At 36.6% G+C, this 13,030-nt stretch overlaps 1 long non-coding RNA gene across 1 annotated transcript; it reads right to left on the bottom strand.

Moving 5' to 3' along the window:
* Positions 1 to 1,426: 1,426 nt before the first annotated feature.
* On the bottom strand, positions 1,427 to 12,815 carry LOC118978611 (uncharacterized). The gene is made up of 3 exons (XR_005064754.1): positions 12,749 to 12,815; positions 8,208 to 8,212; positions 1,427 to 1,440 (listed from the first exon to the last, which is right to left on the bottom strand). It is a non-coding gene; the product is annotated as an uncharacterized LOC118978611 (long non-coding RNA).
* Between the last annotated feature and the right edge of the window lie 215 nt (positions 12,816 to 13,030).

The following is a 13,030-nucleotide window of genomic DNA, read 5'->3' as shown; positions in this document are numbered from 1 at the left end:
AGAAGTTAATAGTAATCACTTATCTTCCCTCTTGCCTCTACCGCTCCTGGTGAGGTGGCTAAGCCCTTACTCCTTCGTAAGAAACATCACTTACTTGCACTTCAGAATACGTGGCTGCAAACAATGCAGCCAGAGAAATCAGCAGTAAAACACAAAATCTTTTCATAGGAGTGGATTGGTTATTCACCTGTCAAAAGCCCTATTCATTCACCATCTACTGAAGGACTAAAGAGCCAATTTGGAGAAGACTTGAAAACAACTTAATACCTTTAGAAAGTATTTTCATAGGCCATTGGTTAGAGACTAAGCATTGGATACGAGTAGATTCACAAGTGCAAAGAGTTCTTGTGGACTGATACTGACTTTCCAGAATTTGAGCATAAGGAAGTGAATAAAAGATTTTTTAAAAATTCAAATAATATTCATACTGATTGTTAGTATTGAACTAGGAATATAACTTCAAGTACATCCATGTTTTGAGATCTACGGATCGTGACATGTGGCCTTCTATACCCACTCATGTCCGTGATGCTTTAACCTAACAGTGCAATCTCGAAATGTGCCCTGTGCTTTATCTCTTCAATTCTTTTGCTGTCACTTTCCTCCTGGGAAACTATTTCCCACATCTCCACATGTCAAAATGTACTTCCTTCACAATTGGTTCCAAGAAGTCTTATCCTTAAAAATATCCCTTTACAGATAGTCCTAAATATTTTCTGATTACATGGAGAAGGTATCTCCTATGGATGCTACACTATCTGATTTGATAGGAGTTTTAAGGAGAGTGATGCAAATGGAGAATTGGCTTTTAGAATGAAAGATAATTATCCCACTTAAACACATGCACAACTACATCACAACTTTCTCTGTTGAATGCTAGGTTGGAAGATTAATTTTGTTGTCAGGGCATTAAACATTCTTTGTAATTTAAGACAAGTTAGATACTGGGCTTTGTATCTGATAGACAGTGTTGCATATAAATAACCTCTAAAGACTTTTTTATTGACAAGTTGAGATGTATTTATTCTTTCTTTCATTGTTATGTTTTAATTGGCAATTTGTTATGGCAAGGTATTTGAGAGAAGTTTTGTAGTTGTCTCTTATGTGCAGTAGGCCAACTGTGGAAAGTGGAAATAGATCCAGTCTTTTAGGTAGAACAGGTATTGTGAGACCACAGTGGCTAAAGGCTTCATGAGTAACATTGACTGCTTTGCAATCATTGTTGCTGTAATTTGCTAAATCTCTTTTAAATATGTATGAATATATGTATTCAAGATACATATTTAGATGTAAATAAATTTATAATTTTATATATATATATATATGTCAGTTTGCATACTTGCTATTGGTATAAATGAGTGAAAGGACTATTAGATAAAAATCACAATTTATCTATCCAGAATGTTTACCTTAAAAATGAGACTAGGGTGTGCTCTTCCTCTTGGGAGCATGTCTGTGCCTTTTCCTTCACCCTCTTCTTCCCTCCAGGTGTGTTAGCTTTGCCTTTGTCTTTCGTAAGCTCCAAGAGCCCTTCTGCTGCCTCTATAACTTGTTTCCTGAGGCTGTGCAGCCCAGCTGGCTGACTTCTATTACCTGTGTAACTTTCTAAACACACTTTCTCTTATAATTAAAAAAAATGAGACTTGGACTTGCCATTACACAAAGGGAACTGTGGTTGTCAAAGAGCATGTCATATTTAGCAAGACTGTGCTTTTATGAAAACAACTGAACCATCAATAAAAAAATGATGTCACTCTAGAATATAGTGCAAACTTAGACATACATGTTAATGAGAACTGGGTTGGAGTAATACATGGCAGAGAAGAAATGATAAATATCCCAGACATACATGCATATTTACTCTAGTTTTCTTGGAACATAGCAGTGGTTCTCTAAATTTGTCTAGATTTAGAATAAAAATACAGAAATAATGTTGGCCTTATTAACGATGGATTCTGTGGGGTACACAGTTTTCTTAAGAAGCATGAAGGCCAGAAATAGGTTGTTGGTATTAGTTCTCAATTTACTGGACTGATGAATCTGTAATTACCTTAGCATTCTTCTCATAGTTACAAGAGAGCTGTACCATCTCCATGCACCACATCATCACAACATATTCAAAGGTAGGAAGCAAGAGAAGAGGTGTTTTGAACAAACTCTCCTTATGTATCTGCTATTTTTGTCAAGGAACAGTTTTTCTGTCCCATAATACTTTCTGTCTTATCTCATTGGCCAGAACAATGGGTTGGGTCATCTCTTGATGTGAATAAGAGGCTGAAAAACTAGTATCTAGAAAAAGAGGACAGGATGACCATGAGTGGCTGTGACCCATTGTGGTTATCCCCCGGGGCTAGTCACCATGCATCTGGAAAAAAAATTCACAGAAAAGAATAACAGGGAATGGCTATTGGGTAAAACCTAACAATGTCTGTGACAAAAACATAACCTAAAAACTAGTTGTTGTGTACAGTTGCCAAATCTTGAAAAAGTTTTATCTTTAGTCAATTAATAAACAAAACATGCATTCCGAGCACAAATTATAGTGACTGAATGCAGTTGAGAGGCAGTATAATAGAGAGATGACCCAACATTTGTAAATAATGTTTTCTTAATTTTTAGAAAAAAAGTTTCTTATTATGTTGAAACTGAAGCTTCCAAAGAAGAAAAACTGAGGCATATTTATCGTTATTTGAATGGACAACAAGAGGTTTTATAGAGTAATGATATATTGGTAATATGGGTCTTATGCCTTGGCTTGGTGGGCAGATAAACAGGATTGCATTAGTCAATATAAAGATAATTAAATATTTTTAATGCATTTGTTTTAAAATTCACTGCAGACAGATTTATAATCCAGGATGCCAAGTTATTCTTCACATTTCCACTTTTGGTAAAATATAATGTGCATCCCATGATATCTTCCTTGATACAAAGGTGCCTGGCATCTCAACTTAATAGTAATTTTAACAGTGTGAGGTACAGATGGAATTTGAAGGCAAATAGTCTTAAGCAGTACTAGTTACCAGCCCAGGAAGGGTCCGGCATACCTTTGCAGCACAGTGAATTGTGTCTCTTTAGTAACCAGGAGTTTTGTGTCCACCAGATTCTGCAGTTTAAAGAGCTTGACTAGAATGAACATGGATTTCCAAAGCTTATTTTAAAACTCACTTTCTCTTCTAAATATGACCTTGTGCAGATATTTCAATTTTTCTTAGCTATGCTGATATTATTGACTGAACTAGCTAAAGAGCTTGATCCTATGAGCATGCAAGATAGTCCTGTCCTCTTCATTTTGTGTTTTACCAATTAGTGTAAATGTCATGGGATAATCTTATTTTTTCACTCTCTACATATGCTGAATAATTTCTTTTTTCACACGTATCTCATATGTGTGGTTGAGGAATGAGAAGTTCAAGAATAATTAAGAGAAAAGATTAAAAGGGTACCAGACATGAAAGAAAAAGGAGAACATCACATTTATAGCTGAGAAAATCTGGAAAACCAAGACACAATCAGTTAATAGTTCACTAGAGAAACCAGGTGAGGTAGATAATGAGAGTGATCAGTTAAAGTAAATAATGGTTGTGAATAAGAACTAGAGGCAAATTGGGGCTGGAAAGAAAAAAACAAACAGTAGACTACACGGCAGGAATGAGATGTTTTGGGCAAAATAGCATTGAGAGTGTTAAACAAACTATAGGTGCATTTTTCTTCCTGTTGGCAGAGGAGAGAGGTTGAGACATGGGATAGAAGGCAACAGAGCCAGGCAATTGTATTGCACTAAATTTTATCTTCTTACAATCAAATCTATTGTAGAAATCCCTTATTTTTTGGTGATATATTTGGTGAAGTATCTCCCTGAGTGCACCAGGGATATCCCAGAATGAGTGCCCCTGGGATTTTGAATTGGTAAAAATAAGAGTCCCAACAAAATCTAATACAAATCACACATCATTGCAAGAGGCTCAAAGGATACAGGATGACAGCAAAGGACACAGCAGGCTGGAATTGTTCCATGGAATTGTTCACAGTTCCTTTTAAGGAAAAGATGCTTAGGTGGTGACAGGGATTACTGGCTTCTCCAAGGTGAGATTTGCCCTGTCGGGCCTTTCTGAGTGAGGGCTTTCTGAGCCTCATACCCACATCCAGTCACTGAAAGCCCCAGCACCATCCTGTGTGGCTGCATCCTGTGAGCTGTTGTGACAAACCACGCCACCCAGCTCTAATTCAGGCTGAGCCTCTTTCTTTGCCAGCAGCCCCGTGTTTTAGCGCAGATTATAATGCTGGTCGGACCCCCCTGTGCACACATGGTGGGAATCAGTACAAAAAACATTCGGAAGAGCAGAAAAGTCAGACGAATGTGGTAAAAACTAAGTTTAAATTTTACTAGTTTTCAGTTATCTTTAAGAAAGTCAGTGTTGGGAAATAGATAAAGGACCAAAATATCAGATAGGCCTGACTCTATCCCTTAATTTTCTGCAGTTAGTTTTAGTTTCCCTTTGGGATTTTTTACTTGTCATGTTTTGATTTAATGATTCAGGTTATTTTTCTAACTGAATATAAATAAGACAAAGGTTCAGTTTTTACTCTTCTTTTAAATTGGTTGTTACACTGTTCATCTAAAGATGAGATATAAAGGGTGAAGAAAATTAGGGCTTTCATCGGTTCCTTTTCACATATATTATCTCACAGAACTCCCACACTCTGTGATTATCTCCAGTGTGACTTTCAGTTTGAAGCTAGAACTACAGAGACTCAGAGAAAGCATGCACCTGCCCATGGCCACGGCTTCACAAGGAACTTGGATGTGACTAGAATCAGGCACCTTAACTTTAAATGTGCTTGCTTTTCCCAGTACTACCATGCCTTATATCTACTTTAATAAACTGAACGGCTTTCATTTGCTGTAGAGATCCTTCATTGGAAGTTACAGAAATGCCAGGGGAGGTTGAGAATAACAAATTTCTACCCACGTAGGGCCCCTAGGACACATGGATTCTCTCACTTCGCTACCGGGGGGGATAGAGCCAGCTCCAGGGCCTGTGCTGTCGGTGACGCTGTCACTCATGAAGAGGCCTTTTGGTACCAGGCCAGCTATGTGTCAGTGGGGCTCTGCTTCCAAATAGTGAAAATTGTTTGCCCCATTTTGAGAATATGTGAATGTTCATTTTAAGAGAAATATAGAAACAAGTTGCTCAGAAAACAGATCCTGTGGCAAAAAAAGAGAAACATTTCTTACCAGAGTTTATAATTTAGTTTTTTATTTGAAGAAATATTTTCATATGATAGATAATTTTTTAATAAATAAATAAAGAAGCAGTACACACTTAACAAAGAGGGTGAGGAGACAGAAGGCAGAAAGCATCTGTTAGGATACAACATCTAAGGAAGAAATGATTTTGTGACAAAAGTGTGAAAACTTTGAAAATAAAAAAGTCCTAGAAATTGAAACAAGTTCTGAGTCTGAGGGTAATAGCCCATAGGGCACTTTCCTTGTGTATTTCTGCCACACCATTGTTAAGGTGAATGATCAGTAATGCACAAGTAGCTGATATTTCCTCTTACAGCTCAAAAAACTTAACCATTCTAAAAATTATATCTGACTCTTAGGCGATTAATTATCAGGATAATTAATTATCCTCATTAATTATCAGGATAAAGTTAAGTACAAGATCACTGAGCATAATTCACAGATATTATCAACAATGTTCAGAATAGCTTTTTATATGTTATTTTTATTGAGGCTACTATTTTGAATTGAACAATGAAACTGACAGAAATTAGGTTAAAATGAATTGGTAACTTGATTATTGTAGTAGTGTTTGAAAGTTTTAAAATATGTCTAAATCCTAAAAATATAAAAATATTGATTTGACTTTGTTTTTAGACCAATAAAAGATAATGTGTTTCAGATTACTTTCTTTAAAAAATAAACATAGGTGAGTCCCCATTTCAATAAACTTGTCTATGTAACATACCTGGACCTTCATGAAGATAAACTGAGAAATGACCCCTGACTTTGCCAAAAGAGTCCCTATGTCATTCTTTTAGTGACTACCTTTCTCTTATTCACTTATAATACCTTAATCCAGAGAATTAAAAAAAATAAATGCCCTTGCCAAATAGAATTAATACTTCTACATTAATTGATATTGCAATTCATTTTGAAGGTTTTTGTGGGAGATTTTACTAGAATCTAGGCTGCATTGTCTCTACGTGTATGCTGCACTGAGCCAGCCCAGCCCAGTGGGCAAACTATGCTCCCAGAGAAACAGTAATAAACATTTTCCTGATGATTCTTTCTACCTGCTATTGCAAGGCCTCTTCTATATTGTGTTAGGTGTTTACAAGTGATTTCCCAAGAGTTCTCATTGAGGACTACTCTTAACCTCAGTATGATTCTTAGGGATCAAGTCCCAGGAAGCTCCCTGAGGAAGCCTCCTTACCAGTCCTGGCTTCTCCAATGCAACTGTCCTACTGCCTAGCCTCGTATGAATATGTTATCCAATGGAAAAAGGAAAGAATCACATAACACTTCTGATGGTGTAACTAATTTAAAATAGCATGCTTTGTATTTTAAAATGTAAGCATTTGTCAAAGTTTGAGTGTCCATAGGTGTATTAGATATGACATAATTTGAGGTACAGATTAATTAGAAACCATGGCTTGCATTCCTCCCTGATGGCTCAAGATGTTTGACATAGACCTCCTACATTAGAGACACCTTGGGTACTTATTACAGTGCATATTTCTTGACCCCATAATAGACTACTCTACCAACAAGTCTGGAAGCGGGGGTCTGAAACTCAGATTCTTAAGAATCTTGCTCAGTAGTTGTAAACATTCGGGTGTGGCGATGTCTGCATTATGCAGGTCACTTTCAATAGTGACAGGATTATGACAAAAATGGTAATTTTTAGCATCAGATTTTCTTTATTTTAATGGTGTTCTGTGCCATTATAACTGGTGATAGGGGTATGGAAGAAGCATTGTGGTGGTGGGGATGGAGAGGCTGTTGCTCTTGAGCAAACCAACAGAAATGTTAAAGATCGAGTAGGTTAAGGATGTATAACTTCTCAATCTGATATTTAGATTTTATAGCTTTCATGATTATAAAAGCATTTTACTATTTAAATATTGCAGAAAATACTTCCTGTTCTAAAGCTCCTGCTCTTAACTCCTTTTAAAACTAGTTTAGTAGAAAATAACTATAATAGAACTTTGATATTAATATTTTGATTTTGTTTTGAGTCCTCTTAGGATCTGTCATGTTGCAGCACAGCAGGCTGTGTGATACTTTATTTAATACTCACCTACCGATTAGAAACCCATTATTATTTTCATTTCGTAGATAAGTGAGCAGAGCCTCAAAGAGGTTAATTAACTTGACCAAAATCACACAGCAAATGTGTGGTGAAGGCCAACGCTGATTTCAGGCTGCCTGGCCCCAAGTCCAGGGACTATCTGTGACATCATGCTATTCATTTGAAAAAGGATACTTTGCTTTTATCTTTAACATGGCCATTCTTGCATTCTGTGCCCCCTAAGCATCATGAAAATCTATACATGGTATTCTTTAAAAGCAGTTTGGTCAAATGGCTTTGATAGTAGTACTCTTTTAAATAGAAATTATAAGAATGAGTTCATAAAGTAACATTGCAGTGTGTGTATGTGTGTGTTCTATGTTGCAAATGGAATGAGGGATGGTTATGCTATGAGCAGTATCGGTTTGAACAGACAAATAATTTTCTATTCTATCATCATCCATGTACTGTTTTTTTTTTGGTGACGTTTCCATCTTTTACTGTAACTTCCCGATAGGAAAGTTCATGAGGTCAGGCTAGTTGTCCAAATATGCCTTTTCCATTCCAAAAGCATATGTGGAACTATGTAAGTAATCAGCAACAGACTAGTATAAATGTCTCTGATTTGAGCCTTCTGCACGGTTGCAATTAAAGTGGATTTTTCTCTCCACCATGGGAATTGCACTGTATAACTGATTACCAAGCACATCATGTAAATGGCTCTTAGAAACTGCACACAGCCCATTATGGAGAATGCACCTTATTAACAAAGGTCGTATTAGAATCTCACCCTGGTAACTAATCGCATCAAATGTACATCAATAGGCACATAGACTAGGAAGCAGCGTTTTCCAATTAAGTGAATCAGTTTGACCTTCTGAACTATAAATAAACTGCAGTAACAGCTCCTGATTAGGCTTAAGGAGTCTGACTTCTCTTGCAAACAAATGCCTCAGAATTTAAGCATACTTAGAAAGTTAATCCTGTAAAGAGTCAATGAACAGATTTAAAGTTTCTGCATTAATGCCTTGACCAGAGTTTCTTCACATTTCTGCAGTGCAGGCAAAACCGGAATGTATCCCTCTGAATAGATAAACACGCCCTGAATTCCTTTTCACCCTCCCTCAGGATAACTAGTCTAACAGAAGTGAACTCATTTTCAAAACAGAATAAAATATTTGCTTCCCTCAGTAATTACAGGGCTTGGTTTGGTTGGGCTATTTCTCCTACAAGAGTATGTGCAATTAGCTATACTCAGTAGAAATGTAAAGTACTTTTTAAAACAGAGATTTACCCTTGTGTGTTTTTATTTGATGTCTACTCTAAAACTAATTCACCCAATTTTGATCTGAATTAAAATCCAATCAAGTTATTTAAACATTACACTTAGTATTCAGGGCTGACATATTGACCCTCCCCCCAGGAGACAGTGGAGTGGAGGGTTTTTTTTTTTCCTGGTGTTATAAATGGATTTCCATAACCTTTCTCAGTCTGTTTTCTCATCTGTAAAATGAAGGACTTCGACTAAGTGGAATTTAGGCCTCTTATATAGCTAACATTTTCACACATTATTTAACTAGCTTGGATAGAAATAGTTAGTGTTCAACAGTAGTCATTGTAATTTTTGTCTGAATTTATGGGAGAGGGATGATAAATAAGACTCTAAATTCCTGAAAATTTAAAGAAATCTAGGTGTTCCTTTTAGCAAGACAAAAGATCAAATAATTAGAGAACCAAGTTCACTTGACATGAAGATCATTTTAGACTTTTTATATGGAACATTCAATTTTTGCAAAGAGCTTTGGATAGCTACGTGAGCTCTTTAAATTTAGATTAAAAATCCTAGCCTAGGGCTCTGGCTACTGATAGGAGATATTAGAAACTGGCTTCTTCATACCATTTCTTCTTTTATGGGAACACTGAAAAAAACAAACTGTACTTAGAAATCTCACATATCAAATCTCATTATTTAAATTTATAGTCTCTCCACTTACAGAATTTAAGGATTCTTACTAGTGCAAGGCGGAGATGGAAACTGTTAGTTTCAAGTTTTGAGAAAGAGTAAGTCAAGGCTGAATGATCATATAGTAGGTGGTTTTTGGGATGTACAGAATTAGCCTCTTAGAAGTTCAATATTTTATTTGACTAGTGTAATGGTTGAAAAATGAGCTCATCATCTACTATTCATAGTGAAATCTTGCCTCTTGCTAATAATTGTCCTTAAAGTTTTGTACATGTAGATATAAAAGTATTTACTATGACATACATAGATGACATACATACATATACAGAAGTGAGAAATACGTCTTTATATTGTTCTCCATCTATCTACCTTTTTTGTGTCCTTGGAGCCTCTTTCATTCTGTATTCATCACTACAACCTTTCAAGAAAAGGCATCTGACAGGTCGATTTACACAGAATCTCTTGTAACCTAATGTGAGGGGGCCCCCCCAAACCCCATAATTTACTTATTAAAATTGCATATTTATTCTTACATGTTTAAACTTCAGTTGCCTTCAAAGTACTTTCCATTTGATGCAGTACACTTATGGAGACCTTTTCCCCACACCTCAGAACAATTTTTGAACTCATCAATTTTGATGTCTTTTAGTGCTTTTGCTATTTTTTCCCACATCAGCAACAATATTTCCCTTTGAGGATTTTTTTTCTAGGGAAACAAACAAAAAAGTCACTCCGGGTGAGATCAAGAGAACAGGGAGAGTGGGGCATGAGGGTCATGCCATTTTTAGTCAAAAACTGCTGAACACCTGGTGTGGTGTAGGCAGGTGTGCTCGTAAATCACCCATTATGAAATGTGCAAACAAACGCATTGAGAGTTCAGAAAAATTCACTGAAGTTGAATGCAGCCTCCCAGAACAACACCAACTGGTATGGTGATACAGATGGATTGCTAGGACACTTACCAATTGAGGGAAGCCTGTACTACAAAGGGCCCATCCTCCAGAAGATAATTCCATTTTGGGGGTTTCCCCCACATATATCATTCCTTTCAGAGAATTAATATACTTACTATAATATTTAATATATTTAAAGGAGGCTTAGAAGATGAACTCAGGTGATTAAATCTCCATTAATGATATGTTACATGAATCCAGAAGAGATTTCTAATCAAAAGAATCTTCTTGAGATACTTCTTATTCTATAATATAGGCAGATTCTTTCTTTTTTTACTGTGAGAAAACTGTGAGAAGATGCTGACATGTAAGCTCATGAGGGTTAGCATTTTGGTTCCCTTCATTTACTACTTTCCCCCAGCACTTAGAAAAGTGTGTGACACATGGTAGACAGTCAATACAGATATACTAAATTTATGAATCCTCACTATTACTGCCAAAACTTAGACATGTCAATTCAGGGCCATGGGGGACTGCGGAGATCTGTCTGCGAAGCTCATGATGCTGGGAAGCCTGGATGGAAGTGAAGACAGGCTGCAGAGGGTAACGAGCAAATGCAGAGGAGGCTGCTATGTGATCGCCCAGGCATCTTCTCTTCCTCCCAAGCAGACAGGCAGATTCTATTTCACAGCCCCCCTTGCATTTAGATGTGGCCATGTGACTGGATTTTTACACTTGCCACAAAATAAATGCCCCCAGAAATGTTGCTACAGAAATAATCAGGGAGCTAGTCAAACATTCCTATTTGTATTATCATTTTAATCCCTAAAATTAGTGCTGTGTAGAATTTCAATAATATAATAAATGACATGTTTGTGATAATAAGTAAAAAAAGCCTTCTGTTTGTTTTTATCAAGCTATCATTTATATAGTAAAGTATGTACAGTGTACTAATCTTAATTATGACACAACTGATTTTTTCATATATATTCAGGCATTAGCTGCTATCTGTATCTCACACCCCAGAAGTTTCCCTCAGGTATTGTGTCTCCCATTCCCTGAGATAAATTTCTATCACTTAGTTACATACTTTGAAAATCAATTACAGACAAAACTAAATGTTGTTAGTTAAATAAAATACTGTGATATATCAACAATGTAAAGAACTGACCTACAATACAGAGTACTACGCAATTTCTAAATAAACCCTGGGGGCCATTTGATGAAAGATACAAATTTAGAGTTAAGAACCACAATGTTTAAACAGGAGAAATTCAATGAGAGCCATACCCAAACTTCTGAAAAACAAGGTAACAATAAAGGAAGCTTCATGCTATACACGTGCACACACATTTAACCTTTATTGCTATGGTAATCATGAAAGATTGTCAGTGGCTGAAAGCTAAAGAAACATAACTGTGCTTGCAGGAGAAGTATTACAAGTATTACAAAGACAGGGGTTTTATGAGAATGGGATGGGGTGACCGGACATGTCTTTGAAAACCAAAATTTGATCCTCATACTCCCAGTGCTCTGTTTCTCTGCAAAAAGAAGTAAAAGATGGAAAGGAACAAAAAGAGTATGATGAAATGTAAAGTGCAGTTGGAAATCAACCCACTGATGCTTAATTCTTTCATTTATTTATCTATTTATCTATCTATTTATTTATTATTTCTGTAAACTTCAACAACATCAGGTTAAAAGTTCCCTGTTGTTTGTGATGTGGAATGAACTTTACTTTCTTAGGGTGCCAGACTTTGTTCCATATAATTTCTATCTTATTATTTCAGGATATAATAAAAAAGTGTCTGTCTGCATTTTAAGATGCAAAAGAACACAAACCATGAGAACATTTCCCATCATGCAAAGGTGAGCGTGAAGACTGCTCCTTTGAGTTAAATAATTGCCTCTGTTCAGTGGGTAGCTTCAGCTTGGTCATAAGTCCTTTTTTTCTTCAGGTTTTAGGGTTCTCTGAAGTTGAGTTTTCAGGCACAGAGTGGCAAGTTCCCTGGAATGGGAGAGGAAATTGTTCCAGCTAACTCTGCCTCTGAGGCAGTGTTCACAGAAGAATGATCATTAATTAATCTTGGGACAATAAAACCTTTTTTCCTGTCCTATTTCCAGTTAATAATGCATGAGTAAAAGATATGTTCTTACTATAAATCAGGGCAAAAACATACACCACAAACTTATTTTTCTCTCAAGTCCAATAGGTTGCCATGTGTGTTGTTTTAGTGTTTGCACTTGGGGCTACTCATCTAACGTTATCTTTGAAAATGTGCTAACAAGCCTGAAAGTATTAGGGCTTTGGAATACATTTTTATTACAACTGAGGATTTTAAAAAATGAAATCTAATGCTTCTTACTCAGAACATAATATGAAAAATATAGGATATAAGAATATGGTAATAGAGGATGTGAGGGCGATCTGGCTACGACATCCGTCACTCCATCGATCGCCAGGGTTGATTTGGCTGATCTGGCTGGCTCGGTGGGTGTCCCCTTCCTCCCTCACCGATCCATGTATGTCCCTCCCGAAGCTGCGCGCTCGGTGGAAGAGGACGACCTTCCCAGCTAGAGGAGAGGACCGGTCTTTGGTCAAGGGTATACGAGTAGCTGTGCTCCCCTGCTAGAACCTCCAAACAAGCTCTCAAGAGTATGGTGATAGAATTTATGCCACATGGTAGAATTGCCTTAATTTATTTTCTTACATGGGATACTCTTTTTATTTCACTTATGACATAACTATTTTTATGTTGCTAGCATATTTTTAATAAGAGGGCCCCTTTTCTACAGCAGATCTTATGTAGTCAAACTGATCTCAAAGAGTGGAGGTTTGAATGACCCAATAATATGTGTGAAGATCTCTG

Source organism: Sturnira hondurensis, unplaced genomic scaffold (genome assembly GCF_014824575.4).
Source record: "Sturnira hondurensis isolate 20B ecotype Veracruz unplaced genomic scaffold, ASM1482457v3 Scaffold0022017, whole genome shotgun sequence".
Lineage (NCBI taxonomy): Eukaryota > Metazoa > Chordata > Mammalia > Chiroptera > Phyllostomidae > Sturnira > Sturnira hondurensis.
This window is presented reverse-complemented; position numbering and strand designations above follow the sequence as displayed.